The following is a 12,680-nucleotide window of genomic DNA, read 5'->3' on the forward strand; positions in this document are numbered from 1 at the left end:
TCATACCCATCCCAGTATGTATGTATGTAGATAGTGTAAAAAGCTGACAGTGCAGCTAACCATTATTTTGTTTGTTTTTGTTTTTTGGTGTTAGCTAACACCAGCGCGTTGCCATATGTACGTTAATATTATTTATATCTTCATTTTATGTTTAAGGTTTAATGAATTTATTTACGAATTTTTTTACGGTGATGGGAGTTTCCATTGTTTAACACGGTGCGTATGAATTGTGTTTACATGAACATTTCGTGCTAATTATTATGGTGCTTTTAATTTTTATTATTTTATAACAAACTGCCGTGATTACGATTGTATTAAATGTTATGACTATTGTCTAAGCTTTGGCGATTCGGCGGGCGAATAGTTTTTTTGCTATTATATTATTTAAGTGGACTGTGTGTTATTTTAGAGAGGGAGGTTGCTATGCACCTGTTACACCTTGTATTTATTCATTGGGGGCGAGCACTGGGGGGCTCCAAGGTATTGGCTGCGGGTTGAGCCACCTTGTTTTGCTTTGAAAAACCCCGCTTTGGGATACAAAATTTAAACTATGTCCTTCACTTAAACAACTATAAATACTGCATAAGTGTTTTATGTGAGCCTACTGCTATTTCTACTATCATTGTTTAAGGCTACTGCTGATATTTTTTCTGTTAGTTACTGTTTCTATCGCTATTACTACCAACAAACTGAAGTAACTTGAAGTTCTGCTAGCAAATTTAAAAAGCAAGGAGCACTTCAAAATCATACTTTAGAGACCTCGTTGTTGAAATTCTCAATGCGACTGAATCGACCACATCAGATCATGTCTTACTCAGAGGGTCACATAAGCTGCACTCGTAAAACTGCAGCCGAAAATACTCTCGTTTACTCACTTAATTGGCGCTTAACCGTTTAAAAGGTTAAGTCCATCCAACAAAGCGCGCCAGTCGCTTCTTCTCTCTGCCAATTGGTCACATCAAGGAAGTTTAAATCGTTTTCCACCTGGTCCTTCCAACAGAGTGGGGGCCGCCCTCTTCCTCTGCTTCCACAGGCGGGTTCCGATAGATACACTTTCTTAGACGGAGCGCCATCTTTCATTCGCATAACATGGCTTAGCCAGCGCAGCTGCTGCGTTTTAATTCGCTGGACTATGTTGCTGTCTGCGTAAAGCTCGTACAGCCCATCGTTAACTCTTCTTCGGTACTCGCCATCGCCAACCTGTAGAGGTCCATAAATCTTTCGAAGAACTTTTCTCTCATACTCTCGCTGGTCGAGCAAAAATCGTTGCTTTTTTGTTTTGAAAAAAAAAAGAAGTAACAAAAAATGAATCGTACTTAATTGGTGCTTTACTGCCGAGGGGATTGCGTACGTCCGTCATTTCTGCATTGTGATGACGCCAAACGGAAGAATTTGTCATCCAACCATTTCTCTCAACTCAGTCGATGCCAAACTTGGGTGGAACATCTTCATCCATTCGCCAAACTTGACCTCGCCTTGCGTCGCATTTGAGCGTTTATTCGCTTACCGTGTTCATATCTGTGAAAAAGCTCATAATTTCTCGATTAAAGGGACTACATCTTTTCTATGACAGACTTCGTAACATGGTATAGGATCACCTTTCGTACAAGGATGGTGGCATGATATCCATGGGACTTCTATGTAAGTGAAAATCTAGTTGTTTAGTGTACGAAAAGTACCAAAAAACTGGCGTTACGACACAGCGTTGCTGGAGCATCGTAACATAGAAAGTAACAAGATTACCAATAAGCTGAAACGGTTCTTGAGGAGGAGGAAAGGAGTTCCTTGCACCCCTGGAATTCAGCAAAATTGCATCGCACTAGTGCATTGTAACCCCCTGGAGGCGCTAGAGGCAAAAACCCATCTTCTTCTTGTAGCGAGAGTGATACTCCTAGACGGTTTTGGGAAGAGTTATCGATGCTGATGGTCTTTTCCGGATATAGATCATAAACGTTTCGGTAACAAGCACCATTAAGGCGCTGGCCCTACCACCTCGGAAACGATTTAATATAAACACGTTGAACCTTCTACGTCATCCCGCCCCGCAGCCTCTAGTTTCATAAGGAAGTCGGGGTAGACAGAGCTTTCATTACTTATTATGAGTATACACATTCATATTTGTAATGGGATTCGCCTGCGATAGGAGAGTATGAAAATTTGTAATGCGCTTAGCTACTCCTTGAATTCCATCTAAAAATTATCTTCAGCTATTAAAAATGAGATTCATTCTTCAGCCATTCTTAATATGGCATCGGGCTATAGGTATTCATGCGGTATAGTTAAGATTGGAACACTATACCTCGTGCCGCAACTGTCTCTTTCCAAGCGCGTATGAAATGGCGCAGCACCTACTATGCGCCTATCTAAGCAGAATGAAGTGAAGAAATAAAGACCTATTTAGGGAAGCTTCCCAGAACTGAACGGTTTCAAGCTGGGGAAGCTGCTCAAATGTAAAAACTTAATGGCTTGGTTATAGTTGAACGATATTTCCAATTGAATAAACTAAACCGTCTACCGCGTGAGCGGTTTGTTGGATCAATCGAACATTTCTATTGATTTAACTTCCTTATCCTATCTCCAAAAGCTCATTACACTCAGCTGAGCAGAGCTCACGGAGTATATTAATTTTATTGGCATAACGGTACCCCGTAACAGCATAAACTAATCGAGATAGATATATACTTCTATATATCAAAATGATCTGGGCCATGTCCGTCCGTCCGTCCTTCTTTCTGTCCGTAAACACGATAACTTGAGCAATTTTGAGGTATCTTAATGAGATTTTGTATGCAAGTTCCTGCGCACTCATCTCAGATCGCTATTTAAAATGAACGAAATGGGACTATAACCACGCCCACTTTTTCGATATCGAAAATTTCGAAAAACCGAAAAAGTGCGATAATTCATTACCAAAGACGGATAAAGCGATGAAACTTGGTAGGTGGGTTGACCTTATGGCGCAGAATAGAAAATTAGTAAAATGTTGGACAATGGACACCGCCCACTTTTAAAAGAAGACAATTTAAATGTTTTACAAGCTGTAATTGGGCAGCTGAGTATGTAATGTTCGGTTATACCCGAACTTAGCCTTCTGAACAAATTTAGGTCTTTCTTCGCTACACTCTTCACTTTCGCACAAAGAAAAAGATGTTTCAGTTTTTTTTCATAAAACGTTATAAATTTAAACCTTTTAATTTCTTCTTTGGTTGTCCATGATTTTACAAAATTCACTTTAAAAAAAATAACTTTGGATATTACAAAAAATATATGTTATAATTGTATATATATATGTTGTTGGAACGTTAAAGAAAGGATCGCGTCCGCGTTTGCCGAGTGATAGTACTTGACTGACTCGTTGGAAAAAGGATCGTTGCTGACGATGGCAGTTCTTGTGAATTTGCGCCTTTCCACTCGCCGCGCACGGCTGCGCATTAGAATTTCGCCGCCGTCTGGATCTTATTGGAGGTGGCTTAAACATCCTGCCCGCCCTGCAGGGAGGTGCTTGTAAGGACCTTCTGCAGTTCCTGCAAGGCGCGGATGGTGATAGTTGAGGCGCGACTGGCTATATTATGTCGTTGGCAGGCCTCGTGGGGTGCGCGTGATCGTGCGCTTGGCCATATGTTCCGGTTTGGGAGTTGCCGCTGGTTTCTTCGATCGGTCCTCTGCGCGTGGTAGTGGAGGCAGAGCCGACACTGAAGGCAGTTGTCGGTCTCTGCCGTGAGAGCCAGATGAATGTCGTCCTGGAAGTATAAGAGCAGACAGAGAAACGAGAAGTAGTTGGATACAGCGGATGATAAACGGAAATTTAATTATACAGGGGACACGTATATCAGTTAGAGCGCTGTGCTCGAAGAGTGCTCCATTGGAAGGAAGCACAGTTTAACTAAGGGGCGCATGACAAGCCCATTTTGGGTGCGAACCTCTACAACCCGAACATGGTTGTCAGGTCCGTGGCGAACGTTCTCGATTCGTCCCAGACGCCACTCGGTGGGTGGGAGTGAATCTTCTTTAATTACGACGAGGTCGCCTGGTTGAGGATTTCGCTGTGGCGTTTGCCATTTATAGCGTTTCTGAAGGTCCTTCAAATAATCCTCTTTCCAGCGTCGACTGAATTGGTGATGAAGCGATTTGAGCTTTTCCCATCGATTTATCCAGGAGAGGTCTTCCGCGTTTGGCTCAGGAATGGCTAATAGCGGTGCACCTCGAAGGAAGTGACCCGGAGTGAGCGCTGTGAAGTCAGCTGGGTCCTGGGATAGTGAGGTGAGAGGCCTCGAATTGAGAACTGCTTCAATACGCACCAACAGCGTCGTGAATTCTTCGAAAGTAAACTTGTGGGATGCAGCGGTTTTTTTGAGGTGGGTTTTAAAACTTTTTACTGCGGATTCCCACAAGCCGCCCATATGAGGGGCGCTGGGTGGAATATACTGCCAGTTTATTCCCTGAGGGGCATATTTCTGTACAATGTCCGCAGAGCATTCGTTAAGAAATTTAACGAAGTCGCGTTCGAGTGCGCGCTGAGCGCCAATGAACGTTTTTCCATTGTCGCTCATCATTTTTGAGGGATAACCTCGTCTGCCAACGAATCGGGCGAATGCTGCTCGAAAGGCTTCAGTAGTAAGGTCCGAGCATAGCTCGAGGTGTACTGCCTTTGTGGAAAAACAGACGAATACAGCCACGTACCCTTTTATGATAGTGGTCGACCTCAGAACCGATGCTTTTATTTGGAATGGACCTGCAAAGTCTACTCCTGTTGTGGAAAAGGGGAGTGAGAAATTGCAGCGCTCAGGTGGTAGAGCTGCCATTATTTGCGTGCGCGTTTTCTGTTTGAAAAGCGTGCAAGATTTGCACTGAAAAATGCATTTCTTTATAAGAGGCTTTAGTTTTGGTACGTAGTACTCTTGCCTCACCATTTGGAGCATTAACCGCATTTCTGCATGAAGAAGCAGGCGGTGTAAAAACTCCAGATACAACTGGCAGAGCCTTGAATCCGGAGGAAGGATTACTGGATGCTTCTCGTTGTACTGCATTGTAGAATGTTCCAATCTTCCACCGATACGTAGGAGCCCGTATCCATCCAGAAATGGGTCAAGAGCCAGAAGGGAACTCTTTTTGCTTATTGGCATATTGTTTTGTAAGGCGCTCTTTTCCGCCCCGAAATGGCGAGATTGTGCCATTGCCACAAGCCGCGTTTTCACATGTTGCAACTCTTTGTACGTCAGATGGGGATTATGTGTTGTTGCCACCGATTTGGATTTGTTGCAGGCATTGTTCGCAAAGCGGAACACGTATGCAATCACACGGAGAGCTCGAGAGTATGAGGAGAAACGTTGAAGAATGTCGTCCTCTTCCTCGAGTGCGTGATATGCTTCCACCTTGCGTTTCTCGGGTGGAGAAGCGCTACCTGCTTTCGGCTTTGGCCATGCCGAAATGTGGCAAGAAAGCCATTGTGGTCCGTGCCACCAAAGTGATGAACCTATCAAATCATGCGGCTTGCAACCACGTGTGCCAAGATCAGCAGGGTTGTCTTGGCTAGATACATGGCGCCAGGTGCCGCTGGGAAGATATTCTCGAATTTGAGAGGTACGGTTGGCCACATAAGTCTTCCAGGTCGATGGAGATTTTTCTAGCCAGGCTAGTACAATCTCAGAATCTGACCATAAGAATGTGTTGCATGCTTGTAAGTCGAGCTGTTTTCGAACAGTTGAAGCCAGTTTTGCGAGTAGGACTGCACCACATAGCTCTAAGCGGGGTAAGCTTACAGTTTTTATGGGGGCAACTTTGCCTTTCGCAACCAAAAGAGAAGATTTTATTTGGTTGCCCACATGTGTGCGGATGTAAATCGCTGCGCAATATGCTTTTTCCGAGGCATCACAGAACCCGTGGATTTGGGTGTCTTGCCCTGGAACGACATTAACCCATCGAGGGATTTCGATGTGGCCAATAGCTGGCAGATTTTCTGCGAAATGTTGCCATTTGGATAATGTTGCGGGTTTGGCGCTTTCATCCCAATCGCTGCCATCCAGCCAGATTTCTTGGAGAAGCATCTTGGCCTGGATCATAACTGGCGACAGCCATCCTGCCGGGTCAAAAAGTTTTGCAACAGAAGATAAAATTTGTCGCTTTGTGACCGCATTTTGGGTGTGTTCCGGCAGAATGCTGTATGAAAATTTGTCCGTGAGCGCGTTCCATCGAATGCCAAGAGTTTTGGTATTGGAAGTGCTCTCAAATTTTAAGAAGTTGGAGTCTAGAAGATCCTCCTTCGGAAACTGTTCTAATATGGCCGGGTGATTAGCCGTTAGTTTCTTTAGTATGAAACCAGCTGATTTTAGGGCGTTTATCACTTGAACGAGTGATTCAGTGGCGTTATCGATGGTATGACTTCCGGATAGGATGTCGTCGACATAGGTTTGCGTCTTGAGAATTGTTGCAGCCAACGGGAATGTTGCTTTCGTGTCATCGGATAGTTGATGCAACGTACGAATAGCGAGATATGGTGCACAATTGACGCCGAATGTAACCGTTTTTAGATTGAAATCGCTAACATTGGAGTTGGCCGATTTGCGAAATAGGATTCGCTGAAAATCTTTGTCGTCCTCGTGTATAAGGATCTGACGGTACATTTTTTCAATATCTCCATTGAACACATACTTATGCATGCGCCACTGTAGAATTAGTAGCATGAGATCTGGTTGCAGAGTTGGACCAGTGTATAGCACGTCATTCAGGGATTTTCCTGACCCAGATTTTTTAGAGGCGTTGAAAACCACACGAACTTTGGTGGTGACCTTATCTGGTTTGACTACCGCATGATGTGGCAAGTAAAATGAGAAGACCTTGCCATTCGAAGTTATTTCGCATGGGTCGGCAGATTCCATGTGATCAAGGTCGAGATATTCTTGCAACACATTGTTGTACATTGTACCTAACTCCCCCTTTTTCTGAAGCGATCGCTCCATGCTGAAAAACTGCTGCAGAGCAGCCGGGCGGGATTTGCCGAGGGAGAGTTTTTCAGGAAACTCTTTCTTGAATGGAAGTCGCACAATGTATCGACCGTTTGGTGCACGTGTCGTGGTTGTTGCATATATCTGCTCACACGCTTGATCCTCGGCGGATATCTGTGGAGGTTGTGGAATTTCCTCCTCTTCCCAAAATTTTCTCAGTTGAGAACTGAGTGTCTCGTTTGACGCTTGGACTTGCGTCGAGAATGACACAACATTTTCAGTTATTGGACCACTGAGAATCCAACCAAAAATGGTTTGTTGCGCAAGTATGCTACCGCACACCTTTTTTATACCTTCCAGCAGAATTTGTGGAAGTATGTCGCTGCCAATGACCATGTCAGTCTGACCTGGTATGTGGCAACTGGGATCAGCGAGCTCAAGGAGTTTGAACTGCTGCCAGATTTTGCGACTAATGGTGGATGTTGGTAGATTTGTTGTTAGTTGCGGCAACACAATGGCATGAGCCTTTATCCTTTTCATGGCCTTGGATGCAACCAGTGTCAAAGGACAAAGCTTGGAGGACTTTTGTACGACTTGTCCACCCATGCCAGAGATTTCGAACTTTGAATGTTGGAATGGAAGTTTCAACCGTTTTTGCACTTTCGAGGAAATGAAAGTTCTTTCCGAGCCTTGATCAATAAGGGCTCTCAGTTGAAATAATTCCCCTTCGTGTTCGACTGCGACCATAGCAGTAGGAAGGAGAATTTGGTTATCATTGGCTGCATGCAATGATTGAACCGGTGCGTGTTTTGAACAACACGGTAGCTCGCCAGAATCGGAGCTATTCTGCGTTTGTCGAACGGGAGATGTTGACTCAGCAGTTGTGTGCTGCACGTTTGGTGCATTCGTTCGCGGGGTGGAACGTTGAGCTTGTGGGCTCGCATGCAACAGCGTGTGATGCCGTTGATGACATGTCGAACATGACCACTTGCTCGTGCACTCATTGATGATATGAGTGCTGCTAAGGCAGTTTGTACACAGCTTAGCTTGTTTTATGAATTGTGTCCGGTTTTGCACAGACATTCGTTTGAATCGTGGACAGAATCTAATAAGGTGCGGGGAGTTGCAACATTGGCAAGTTTCCTTTTTAGATTCTGCCACAAGGGTTTGCGTCCTGTTGAAGGACCTGTTTTGCGTAGAATTTTGATGAGCGACTGGTTTTTGTTTGCTTGGTTGAAGCCTATTGACCCTTTCAACGACTTCATATCTCGAGGTGAGAAAGTCGTTCATTTGTGACCATGAGGGTAGATCTCTTCGAGAAGAGAGAGACTGTTCCCAAAGTAACAGGGTTGTTTCTGGGAGCTTTGATGAACAAATGTACACCAGAATCGGATCCCAACTGTCTGTCGTAACTCCTTGGGAGTGAAGGACGGATAGGCAGTTGTTTATTGTATTTTGCAATTTCTGAAGTTGCTCACTATTTTCGGATGGAATAGTGGCAAGAGTCAGTAAGGATTTTATCTGGTTGTCAACCAAGATACGCTTGTTTTCGTATCGTGACCGTAAAGCTTCCCAGGCAAGGTCAAAGTTATCATCGCTCAACGCATATTGTTTGACGATGGAGCCGGCTTTGCCTTGCGTTTTGTACCGGAGATGGTACAATTTCTGAGCACGGGAGAGCCTTGGGTGGTTAATGTACACCGCTGTGAACATGTCACGAAAAGCGGGCCATTCTTCATAGCCACCATAAAAGGTCTCCGTGTCGCAGGCTGGGACCTTGAGGTAAATATTTGCCTCAGCCGGGGGTTGTTCCACGCGGGGTGGTGGACTCGGCGTTGCCATCATTTTGATCAATGAAAGTTGATCGGCAATTTTTGCTTTAGTCACTTCATACGTATCAAGGCAGGCGCATTGTTTGCCTTGCACTGAACTCTTGAAGTCTTCAGGGAAACTTTCGTCTGGTTTCGAAAAAACCAGATCGTAAACCGATTGAAGTCGTGCCCAATAATCATCTAGTGATTTGTCCTTTATCATGAGATACGATTCATTGTGATCCTGAATCGGTGCTTCGTTGAATTTTGCACAGTATCTCATCAGATTGTCACTTTCCGCGATGAACTTTTGCGCGGATGGGTCAACTGATTTGGATTTCCGGGGGGATGTTGACCTCTCCTTGGCCGTTTCTTCCTTTGGGCCACCTTTTGGTTTTGTCCCGGTTTCGGACGTTTTTGGAGGACTGCGAGGCATTTTATGCAAGCTTTTGGGTTTTCACCAAAAAAACCGAATAAAGTATGTGTCCGCTCAGAGAACGTTCGCAAAATTTGAAGATGGAAAACTCTTCGTGCCACAGAAATTTAAAAAGGGGAATTTTAATTGGTGGCGGTGTTTGTGTTTTTTTTTTTTTTGAACAATAGAGTCAAGCACGGACAACGGGACGTTCCTTAAATGATTTAAATCCGCGAAATTCGGAATTTAATAGGATGTATATTGTTTTGTAAAAACAAAAGGTATAAAATTTAAAAAAAAAAAAATCACAAACACTTTTCACTTATATATACGTGTAAATATACGTGTGGAAATAAACGTGTATTTGTAAATTACTGGTATATATAGGTATGTATATATTAGAAAATAATAATATGTACTTGAAGTTTGTATGGATATTTTTTGAAAGTTCCTATAGGGACGAAAATATCTCAAACTTAGTTTTGTACGCCAGAATAAGTACAAATGTACACGCGCAATATACAAACGTATGTATATATATTTGTTTGTGCGAACGTATGCACGAGAATCAGATGAGCTTCTCTGTTTATGTTTACAAACAGAAGAGTTTGTTTTGATTCGCTTCTTCGTCGCTTTAATGTCGCGTTTCTTTGTGAAGCTGAGTGCGCTTGATTGCACTGTTGGGAGAGTGCAGCAAAGAAAGATGAAAAAATTGCAAATATGAGAGAGGTTGAGAAATTTGATCAGCAGTACACAGCTCTCGTTGCTAATGTAGCTCTATGTGCTGGGAAAATGTCGCTGGAAGAGCGACTTGAACGTGTGAGTAAACACGTATGATGTTCTCTGAGTGGAGAAGTATGATTGCTGGAAAAGCAACTTGAAATTATTTGTACATGTATGTAAGTATGTACGTATGAATATTACGATTTTTGTATATGCTGGCAAGCAAGAAAAAATCACTTGGAAGAAGTTGAACTGTATCGACAAGTGCAACGCTCTGTGTGAACAACGGGGTAAACTCAGCTGTAGAAGAAGATTTTGCCGATGTTGTTCTTGCACAGTGGATTTGAGTAGGCAAGTAAACTGCAATTTTTTGTTGGTTAAATACCACTAGAAATATGTATACATATATATATATATATAATTGGCGGATTTTGCCTATCGGTATAGCGGAATATTTTCTACCAATTTTTGGTTGCAAAAAAGTTGCAGTAAAACCAACGGTAAGAAAATTTCCGCAATATTCAAGTATATATGTGGATATATATATATATGTTTTTGCAGTTTACACAAAATAATATAACTTTTGTGGAAAAAAGGTTTTATTATTTTTAATATATTTTTTATGAAAAATAAAAAACTGCCTACTCACCGATTCCTGTATTCTTATGCTGCTTATATTGTTGTTGTTGGTCTGCTTGTTGATGATGCTGCTGCTCAGCTCCTGGGTAAAGATGATTTCTTTCTTTTGTTTAAACAAATTAAAAAATTTTTTTTTTTGGCAATTTTTTGTGAATATATGTAAGTGCTTGTGCGAAAACTATGGAGGCGGCTTAAACACCTTCCTTATTTGTTTTCAATGCGCTCTAACCACAAAAACGACCCGGATTAACATTTGAACAAAGACTCTCACTACAGCAGCATTATCCCAAAATCGTTGCGTATTGGTAATTTCACCAACAGTTACAACAAAACGTTTTAATACCGTCTATTCAACTTTTGTATAAAGCTTCATTTACTGCCACAGCAACTTCTGTTTGTACAAATATTTCTCGAAGCTTTCATGAACCCCCTTCTACTTAATTATCTTCGACTGCTTAAGACTGCTATGTCTTCTCTCTAAAAATGCAGAAAAAACATCGTCCTACATCGCGCCGTATTGCCGTATTGCATGCTCTAGTTGAGTTTACGGGCAAATTGTTGGTTGCGCGTAATTTGCGACAATTTTCATTCTGATTATTAGGTTGTTTATTTTTACCAATTTTTTTGTTTGTTTTATCAACAAATTTATCTTGTAAGTGTGCCGCTAATTTATTTATCACATTCGCCGGTTGCTTCGTTGCGTTTTTGCGTTAGATAAGAAATAATGCTTATTTGTTAAAGAAGAAGAAGAACAAAATTAATTTTACGTTGCCTTTTCAGAGTGTTTTTGCCTTTTTGCCTTTTCGCTTTTAGTATTTAGTCTTTTTTGTTGCTGTAATAAGTAGTATTAAAAAAAGTAAGCTAAGTATTGGTAGATATATACATATATTAAACGCTCGTATCTAATTTATTACATACATACAAAATGTACTTGTAGCATTTGAGGTTATGTTCTTCCTAAGTAGTAACATCGCTTTGCCGCTTAACGGAAGTGTAAAAAAAAACAGAAAGACAAAGCTTAGTAAAAACAAACGAAAACAGTGGAAAAAAACGTTACCTTTTTTATTTACTACATACCTCAGTATTACATCGTAAAAATGCCGTAATCATTCGCTGCGTGTGTCACCCGCATAAAATGACTTTGGTGGTATTAGCGCTTGCTTTTCCGTCCGTAACATTTACCTCTTCCGTTCAGAGGGGGTCTACTTTTATTTTATTTTCATCCTTTTTTTGTTTTTTTTTGTTCTCTCCAAATGCCTGACGGCTTTGTGTGTTTTGTGGCTTTTGTGTTGTATTAGACACCTTTCGTTAGCATTCAGCGCATCACAGTTGCTTTTGCTGTTGTTGTTTTTGTTGTTGTCGCCTTTAATTAAGTCGTCGCTTTAATGATGAAGATGCACACAACAACACAATACATGTTGCGGTGGCATTGCGCCTCTTAGCGTAACCGCAAAAAGAATTGCACATTAATGTAACGACGCTGCAATTGTTGTTTTTAATCGCTGTGAAATTGTTCTGAAATAGCGTTGTTGAAATAAAAACTGAATTTGTGCGCTTAACAGCTCAAGTAACTTCAAGAGCGCCATTGTGGTGGAGACACCCGTCGAGCTGTCATTGCCCTTTCTAATTTTAGACTTCGGTGAAGAACAATGCACAATACTTTCGAATATTTGAAGCGAAACAATATAATGAGAGTGCTCCTGAAAGTTTGGTATACACACTTGTAGGTACATATACATACATACTAGGGCGGGTCGATTTAAAAATCGCTCATTGCTCTGTGAGAATCGAATTCCAGGGATCAAAATAAGAAACTTTGCCGAAGGAACCATACCTCTAAAACGAATTCTGATGCCCCCCCCCCCCCCTTTGGGTCGAAATTTTGGGTAGGGTCAATTTCAATTCTACCTGCTGTGTCTTGTGGTGGCTTAAAAAAAAACACAAGCAATTTTACGACATGCAAATGCATCACGGTGATGCCTTGGTTTTAAAAGGGGGTTGTAAAAACGCTAATTTCTAATAATTTTTTTTAATTTCTTTTCTATTACTAAGTTAAATTAATTTTTTCATTTACATACTTATGTTCTGACTAAATACATTTCTAAAGAGAAAAATAAACTCCAAAAAGAAAAAACATAGGCATTTCAAAGT

At 41.8% G+C, this 12,680-nt stretch overlaps 1 protein-coding gene across 1 annotated transcript in view; it reads left to right on the forward strand.

Moving 5' to 3' along the window:
- LOC137236068 (streptococcal hemagglutinin-like) overlaps nucleotides 1-12,680 on the forward strand; it is a 67,009-nt gene that overhangs the window by 19,138 nt on the left and 35,191 nt on the right. The window lies entirely within an intron of this gene.

This window comes from Eurosta solidaginis, unplaced genomic scaffold (genome assembly GCF_040869045.1).
Source record: "Eurosta solidaginis isolate ZX-2024a unplaced genomic scaffold, ASM4086904v1 ctg00000027.1, whole genome shotgun sequence".
Lineage (NCBI taxonomy): Eukaryota > Metazoa > Arthropoda > Insecta > Diptera > Tephritidae > Eurosta > Eurosta solidaginis.